The sequence below is a fragment of the Triticum dicoccoides genome, chromosome 7A (genome assembly GCF_002162155.2).
Source record: "Triticum dicoccoides isolate Atlit2015 ecotype Zavitan chromosome 7A, WEW_v2.0, whole genome shotgun sequence".
NCBI lineage: Eukaryota > Viridiplantae > Streptophyta > Magnoliopsida > Poales > Poaceae > Triticum > Triticum dicoccoides.
Genome location: NC_041392.1, coordinates 102474521 through 102483666, shown reverse-complemented (window position 1 = coordinate 102483666; position 9146 = coordinate 102474521). Strand labels below are relative to the sequence as shown.

Sequence of the window (9146 nt, the reverse complement as noted above, 5' to 3'; positions counted from 1 at the left end):
AGCTTGCCGGGAAGACTAAACAAGGTACCCCGAAGCCCGACGAGCGACAAGCCTCCGGGCCCGACAAGATAACAACAGGGGCAAGGCGCTTGCCGCGGAAGGCGGCCACTCTGCGTCCATGCTCCAGCGCATCCACCAACGTGTCGCTCTGGAGGCCTCTCCGGGCGTACGTGGCGGGAGGCTGTGCAGCCAACGGTGTGCAGTGGCATGCGAAGCTGACAAGATTGCCATCATGGCAAACGGTGGCGCCCCTAACGGTCCTTTTCTGCACTATTCGGGCGACTCAGACGGGCATTTAATGCCCTTGTCCCCTGCCATCAGGGTTAGGTAGGGTGCACTGTGCAAGCAACTGTATCAACTACCTCGCTTTTTACGTTTTTACCCTCCTCTGCGTTGCCACCTGTCGGTGACCCCTTTAGCGTATAAAAGGAGGCCCATGCGCAACGTGGAAGGGGGTTCGGCTGATAGGTTCGAGGCCTCAGATAGTTTGCTTGGATCCATCCGTAGCCCAGAGAACATCACACTCCCGCTTTGGAGAGCAAGAACACCAGATAATACAACCAGACAAGCAGTAGTATGAGTGTTATCTCTCCGGAGAGCTCCGAAGCTGGGTAAACTGCTCTTGTGCCTCGCCTCGATCTGCTCTTCGTGCGACCTCCGCCCCCGCCGAACCGAAAGGGGCCCGGTCCGCCGGCCCATAGGTGTTCGTGGATCAGTTTCCCCGATATTTTTCCTGGGAACTTAGCCACATATAATGACACAACGTGAAGGTTTCCCAATTTTTCGATTTTTTTTTTGAATTTTTTATGCACGTTTCAAAATGCGATCAAAACGGCGGGAATGACCGTTCCTAGCTAGTGGTTGAATCTTGGAATTTTTTTGGTGTTTCTCTAATTAAATAGATACTTACGTACCTAGAAATGATTTTTAGAAAAAATAAAGAGCAAACTACAAGGCAGCTATAGTTCAAATTTGACCCACTTCCAACTGAATCGGCGGAAATTTGTCTTTTTCACGAGAGGTGGCTCAAAAAATTTTACACCCAACCATTTGGTCAATTGTGCATTAAATATGTCCTAGTATTTTATAAACATGATTTGGTCCAATTTTGCAACAAATATATGGTAGGTCCTTCACAAAAAAACTCATTTCGGGCACTCAAAAAAATGGAAAGTGAAATATCTGTGCAAAGAAAATGAAAACTCCCTTAGTCAACATTGTTTGGAATTCCAAGATGCACCCTTGTGCAAAATATGAGATCATTTTTTTAATTTTTCATGTGAAAAGATAGAAGAAAAACAAAAGAATGCTCAGGTAGATTCTTTTTTGAAACATAACTTGTCTTATTGATGAGAGGTGGATCGAAAACATTTTACATGTTAAGATTTGGTCAACTGTACAGAGAATGATGTCTTATAGTTTTGGAAATGGTGTGGTGCCAGTTTGAAACAAATATTTGGTAGATTCTCCTAAAAAAATGATTTTTTTCACTCCAAAAATAGAAAATAATTTTTTCCTAAAGACTCATTTTTCATAACACTTTTTAAAGATATTTGTCTTATTCCAATTCCAAGTTTGATAGTTCTCCTAAAAACTAGGTCAGATTTGCTGACACAATGAGAATGTTTTCGTTTTTTTGAATTTCTCATATCATAAAACTGTTTATATGATTCAACACCTTATTTTTAGTCGATTACGACCAATTTAGATGGTCATAACGTGTACTGGGTTCTGATTGGTCCATAGGCATGTCACGCGGATCGCGCCTCCAATGCCGTCGGATGCTCCCGGATTCGACGGTAGCCCTTTCTCCCTCACCCCATCTTTGTCTCAAACAAAAAACTCCCTCACTCTCTCACCCCATGAAGCCCAGCCCACATCCCCGCACGCGAACCCTAGCGCTATCCCTTGCAGCCGCCTCCCACCGCCGCTCCAGATCTAGATCCGCCTCCCTCCCCGCTCGCTGCCTCCCTCTCCGCTCGCCGCCGGTCTGCACCCTCCCCTCCCCTCCCTCTCCCCTACCTTTGCCGCCCATCTTCACTGCCGCACATCCATAGGAGCAACACGAGCGGCGCGCCATGGGGCGGGACCGCCAACTTCTTCTCATCACCGCTCGCCGCGGAATGGAAATAAGGGGCCGGCTGTCGCCGCGTGCTGTTCCTGCGGGTTGTCGCTGCGGGGGCCGGCTGTGTCCTCCTCCCGCCCGTGGAGGATGACGAGGGCGAGCACGCGGAGGCCGGCGAAGGGGGAGGCGGTGGAGGGGTGCGCCCACTCTGGTACGAGCTAACTCGTGTGTGATCCCGGGCGCCGCAGGGCCAGCGACAAGTCCGTGAAGGAGAAGCGCAATATCATCAACGGAGACGACCTGATCTGGTCCATGGGCACGCTCGGCTTCGAGGACTACGTCGAGCCCCTCAAGCTGCACCTCAAGCTCTATCGAGAGTTAATAATATTCATTCATTCCCCTCTTCTCTCTCTATTAGCCCTGTTGTGCTACGCATGTGCTGCCTGAGAGGAATTCTGAATTTGTGTGAGAGGAAGGCTGGGTGGGTACAGTATTGGTGTTGAGGAATTCTGAATTTCGCCTAGGGGCACTGTATTTGCGATGTTTAGCTGCAGTGATATGGTTCCTAGGCTCCTGATAGACAGGCAAGAGGATGGCTCTGATTCTGTATGACCATTCAAAACAAGAAAAAGGAAACTGATATGTGCCCACTCCTGTTGTTGGAATGTTTCTTTTGTATGTTAACTGAAAAAAGTCTGTTTCTTGCATATACTTGTGAAGCCCAATGGCTATCATAAAAAATGATATGTGCTTACTTATGTTGCTAGATTTCTATTATATGCTATAACAAAGAAAGGGATGGTAAATCTATAGATTTAAGTATTGTATATGCTACAATATTAGCCATGCAAACATATGCTAGCTAGTGATTTTTCGGACATAATACTAGTGATTTTTCTTTCTTTCTTTCTTTATTTCACATGCTAGCTAGCAATGGCCAGAAATACTACTGTTTTCAGTTGATAGACTCAAATAATGCAGCATGCATTGTCCTTTTCCCTGCACTAATAATGCGGCATGGGACGTGTGACCACTGACCACATCATGTAATTGTTGCATATATACAGAGTGGTCCTTTTTGATCTGCAAATGGTAGTAATTGTTGCCTGCCACCACATCATGTAATGAGCAACAGTCACACACAAATTCAGACAAATGCATCCATGGCCTTACACTACAAACACTTACTGTAGGTAGAGGCTGATGGCGTGACGGAGGCGCGCCCTGATTTGCTCGTGCAAGCCCAAACAAGGATCGCGTCGTGGCAATGCTACAGCCGTGGCTCGAGCTAGATCACCATGGCGACGCACAACACAAGACCCCGCTGTTGGATTCATTTCTCTGCAGGTAGCCTGTTGCTGAACCTTCATTCATATTTGTTTGGTCAATCTTCTGAATTTTTTTGCCATGTCATGCCTTGACGCAGTAGACGCATAGCTGATTTTGTGATTGGAGTTTCACTGTCCACGGCTATATATATGTTTACGTGGTACCATCATAGAGTTAGAATAATTTTTGCCATGCTCAAAGATTGAGTCATCTACAAAGTTGCCATGCTTATTTTTAGACAGATAAAAACAGGATGCTGAATACCTGCTACTAATGGATACAAGGACGAAATGCACAATTTCCTGTCAAGTATTGTTTATTTAGTGACCGAATGTTGTTTTTTCCTTCCAAGTATAATGCTCCTTTCATGTAGTGATGATACTACATCTATTTCATGTCATGTTTATGCCTCTTTGAGAAAATGTGTTGCACCTACAGTAATCAATCTAACTTACCGATTTTATTTTATAGGCCTTCAAGTACAAGAGGCTTTTGCTTGACTATAACAGCGTACATGACCAACAATTCTGCTGATGAGTAGCACCTCTTATTTAGCCATTGTTTCAGCAATTTTCACTTAAGCAGACATGTGTTTTGGTTTTCAGTTCCTGCATAGGCATCGGTGATAAGATAAAGAATAACAACTGTATAAACGGAGGTGGTTGGGTAGCATGGATTATGCTAGACTGACTAAGCTTGAGTCCAAATTTCCTTCATTTTGAATTCAGTTAGCCATTGTTTGAGCAAATCATTTCTACATGCATGTGTACTGGGGTTAGTACTATCTACTATGGTGAATGCCATGCAAACAATTAAGTTGCTTCATTTGATTTCCTGCTACATCTCCACTTAAATACTCATAATGCTACACTCAAGATCTTGTTCAATTGGACTGACTACATATCTCTTGTTAAAATTATGGTCTTGATCTTTTGTTTAAACCTGAGACATCATGCATAACTAGCTCTTCCTTTAGAGTCTAAACCTGAGACCTCTTTTGTTTTATATTCAGTTCTATGATTGATGGTCACACTGCTGTTTTGCTATGCTTGATAAACCTGAGACCTCTTTCTATTCTTATTCTTTAGGTCACACTGTTGTTTTTCTGTGGTTGATAAACCTGAGACTTCTTTCTATTCTTCAAGGCGGTTTTGTTTAGGCCAGCCATGGAGCAAAAAGAACAGACATTGCTACTTAAGCAAGAGGGAATGTAATGATCCTGATGATACTCTTGTCATTTTGTTAAAGGGAATATGTGTCCAGTCAATGCATGCTCTGGATGCTAGCCAGTCCTACTGGGCAATATAGCTAATACTTTTCTTATTCTCGCAGACCCTACGAGGCCATGATGCTTACCTTGCTCGAGCGCATCAACCCCGACCATGGCACCACATTCACAGTCTTGAGGTAGCCGTGCTGCAACTACATCAACGCTATCTTCTCTGACTAGATAAGTCTTCGGTCTATCCCATTATTTTCTTTTGTTCTTTGGTCGATGGGCCATGATGCCATTGTGTTGATTCCCTATGTGATGCAGAAGCTATGGTGTTTTGTTTTAAGTCTGTTATAAATTGTAATTGATAATGATTTGTGTAAAATTAGTGTAGAACATATGTCTTGTTATCTTAAATCGTTCGTGTCGTGCTCAATGAACCATCAAAGATTAAATTGTTTTCTGCGTTCAACATCTAGAACCATTTTGGGAGTTTTGGTATACATGCAACAACTATGCCTTCTTGGATTCTGAACAACCATTTCTGGAAGTTTTGGTATTCATGCAACAACTAGTCCTTGTGGTTATTACGGTTACATGTTACATGTAGAGATGGTTCATGATTTAGTCCCTAGCTGCTATCTATATTTGTTTTTATTTTGTTTCTAACTCTTTTGGTTAATTGTTAGATGCCTTTGTTCAGCTTGTATGGACATATCTAGAAATGGTGTTTCCTCTCATGTAAAGAGCTCCAGCCTAGAAGTGAAGAAGTTTGGAGTGTATTTGTAGCAGGTTTATATGTTGTGATGGTATCACATGTAATGGTGAAATGAATTATGTAAAGATTGTGCTATTAGCCAAAATTGGCATGTGGTTTGATAATTCTCATTTGTTTGTTGCTTTGACTGAAATAATTGTGTGGAAATTGAAACATTGGTTGTCTTTAATTAGAATCTGACAAGTGGGACCTAATAGTATTTGGCATATAAAAAGGCGATTTTCCAAATAATATTTATAGGAAAAAACTAAAAACGAAGGAAATGGACTGTAAAAAGGCCGAGGCCCAATTGAGAAATAGATGCGAACAAAAAAAGAAATGGTCCAAAAAAGGATCACGACCCTGGAAATAAAAAGGCTGCAATAATTGGCTTGGCCCATGATGCCGATCAAAAATTGATGGAAAAATAATATAAAAAGGCTGAATTGTTGGGCTTGGCCCATGTAAAACACCCAATCGGACCGCGCTGCATCTTATCAATGACCTTCTCAATTGGTCGCAATTTTTCCACGTCAGATTGCGACGTCGGATGCCTACGTGGCCTGGGGAGGCTGCTAGTGGCCAAAACAAAACAATAGCCATATTTTGGTCATAAACATCTACGACCTTCTCATAGAGAAGGTCGTTAATTTCAGTTTACGACCGCCAGCTTTTGACCTTCTGTTTTTGGTCACAAAAAGGTCGCAAATGAAAAACAACGACCTTTTAGTGACCAATAGTCATGGTCACAAGTTGACATATTTCTTGTAGTGGTTGTTTGAGAGAGACCATCTTCATCCTACGCCTCCCACGGATTGATAAACCTTAGGTCATCCACTTGAGGGAAATTTGGTACTGTCCTACAAACCTATGCACTTGGGGGCCCAACAACGTCTACAAGGAGAAGGTTGTGTTGTAGACATCAATTTTCTTCATGCGCTTTACACCAATATGACCTAAAGAACAGTGCCACAAATAAGTTGCACTATCATTATTAACTTTGCATCTTTTGGCTTCAATATTATGAATATGTGTATCACTACGATCGAGATTCAATAAACCATTCACCTTGGGTGTATAACCATTGAAGGTTTTATTCATGCAGACAGAACAACAATTATTCGCTGACTTTAAATGAATAACCGTATTGCAATAAACATGATCAAATCATATTCATGCTTAACGCAAACACCAAATAATATTTATTTATGTTCAACACTAATCCTGAAAGAATAGGGAGTGTGTGATGATGATCATATCAATCTTGGAACCACTTCCAACACACATCGTTGATAACCCACAAGTATAGGGGATCGCAACAGTTTTTGAGGGTAGAGTATTCAACCCAAATTTATTTATTTGCCACAAGGGGAGCCAAAGAATATTCTCAAGTATTAGCAGCCGAGTTGTCAATTAAACCACACCTGGAAACTTAATATCTGCAGCAAAGTGTTTAGTAGCAAAGTAATATAATAGTAATGGTAACTGTAGCAAAAGGTAACAGTAGTAAAAGTAATGTTTTTGCTATTTTGTAGTGACGATAGCAATAGCAACGGGAAAGTAAATAAGCGAAGAACAATATATGGAAAGCTCGTATGCAATGTATTAGTGATGGAGAATTCTGCCGGATGTGGTTCATCATGTAACAGTCATAACCTAGGGTGACACAGAACTAGCTCCAGTTCATTGATATAATGTAGGCATGTATTCCGAACATAGTCATACGTGCTTATGGAAAAGAACTTGCATGACATCTTTTGTCCTACCCTCCCGTGGCAGCGGGGTCCTTACGGAAACTAAGGGATATTAAGGCCTCCTTTTAATAGAGAACTGGAACAAAGCATTAACACATAGTGAATACATGAACTCCTCAAACTACGGTCATCACCAGTAAGTATCCCAATTATTGTCACTTCGAGGTTGACGGATCATAACACATAATAGGTGACTATAGACTTGCAAGATAGGATCAAGAACACTCATATATTGATGAAAACATAATAGGTTCAGATATGAAATCATGGCACTCGGGCCCTACTGACAAGCAATAAACATAGTAAAGTCATAGCAACGTCAATCTCAGAACATAGTGGATACTAGGGATCAAACCCTAACAAAACTAACTCGATTACATGATAGATCTCATCCAACCCATCACCGTCCAGCAAGCCTACGATGGAATTACTCACGCACGGTGGTGAGCATCATGAAATTGGTGATGGAGGATGGTTAATGATAACGATGGCGGCGGATTCCCCTCTCTGGAGCCCCGAACGGACTCCAGATCAGACCTCCCGAGAGGTTTTAGGGCTTGGCGGCGGCTCCGTATCGTTAAACGCGATGATTTCTTCTCTTAGATTTTTTTCTCCCCGAAACTCAATATATGGAGTTGGAGTCGAAGAGGCAACAGGGGGCCCACAAGGTAGGGGGCAGGCGCGCCCCCACCCTCGTGGAGAGGTGGTGGCCCCCTGGCCTTCATCTTTTGCAGGTATTTTTTATATTTTCTGAAAAGTTGCTCTGTGAAGTTTCAGGTCATTCCCAGAACGTTTGTTTCTGCACATAAATAACACCATGGTAATTCAGCTGAAAACAACGTCAGTCCGGGCTAGTTCCATTCAAATCATGCAAGTTAGAGTCCAAAACAAGGGCAAAAAGTGTTTGGAAAAGTATATACGACAGAGACGTATCAACTCCCCCAAGCTTAAACCTTTGCTTGTCCTCAAGCAATTCAGTTGATAAATTGAAAGTGATAAAGAAAATCTTTTCCAAACTCTGTTTGCTCTTATTGTTGTAAATATGGAAAGCCAGCATTCAAGTTTTCAGCAAAGATTATAACTAACCACATTCACAATAACGCATAGGTCTCAAGTTTACTCATATCAATAGCATAATCAACTAGCGAGCCATAATAATAAATCTCGGATGACAACACTTTCTCAAAACAATCATAATATGATATAACAAGATGGTATCTCGCTAGCCCTTTCTGAGACCGCAAAACATAAATGCAGAGCACCTTTAAAGACCAAGGACTGACTAGACATTGTAATTCATGGTAAAAGAGATCCAGTCAAGTCATACTCAATGTAAATTAACAATAATGAATGCAAATGATAGCGGTGCTCTCCAACTGGTGCTTTTTAATAGGAGGATGATGACTCAACATAAAAGTAAATAGATAGGCCCTTCGCAGAGGGAAGCAGGGATTTGTAGACGTGCCAGAGCTCGGATTTGAAACGGAGGTGAATAATATTTTGAGCGGTATACTTTCATTGTCAACATAACAACCAAGAGATGGCGATATCTTCCATGTTACACACATTATAGGCGGTTCCCAAATAGAATGGTAAAGTTTATACTCCCCCTTCCACCAACAAGCATCAATCCATGGCTTGATCGAAACAACGAGTGCCTCCAACTAACAAGAGTCCTAGGGGGAGTTTTGTTTGCAACTATTTTGATTTAGTTTGCATAAAGCATGGGACTAGGCATCCCGGTGACCAGCCATTTATCTTGTGAGTGAGGAGCGGAGTCCACTCCTCTTGAGAATAACCCGCCTAACATGGAAGATACAGACAACCCTAGTTGATATATGAGCTATTAGAGCATACAAGACAAGATATTTATTTGATGGTTTACAGTTTGGCACATACAAATTTACTTGGAACGGCAGGATACCGTATATATGTAGGTACTAGCACAAATGCCCGTGCGTTGCAACGGGAGAACAAAAAACATAACACTCTTTAACCAAATAACCATGGGCTAAAACAAAAAAAATT

At 42.0% G+C, this 9146-nt stretch overlaps 1 long non-coding RNA gene across 1 annotated transcript; it reads left to right on the top strand.

The window, feature by feature from the left end:
- The first annotated feature begins 1870 nt into the window (after nucleotides 1-1870).
- On the top strand, nucleotides 1871-5500 carry LOC119334458. The gene is made up of 3 exons (XR_005161348.1): nucleotides 1871-3412; nucleotides 3866-4604; nucleotides 4727-5500. It is a non-coding gene; the product is annotated as an uncharacterized LOC119334458 (long non-coding RNA).
- Nucleotides 5501-9146: the final 3646 nt, after the last annotated feature.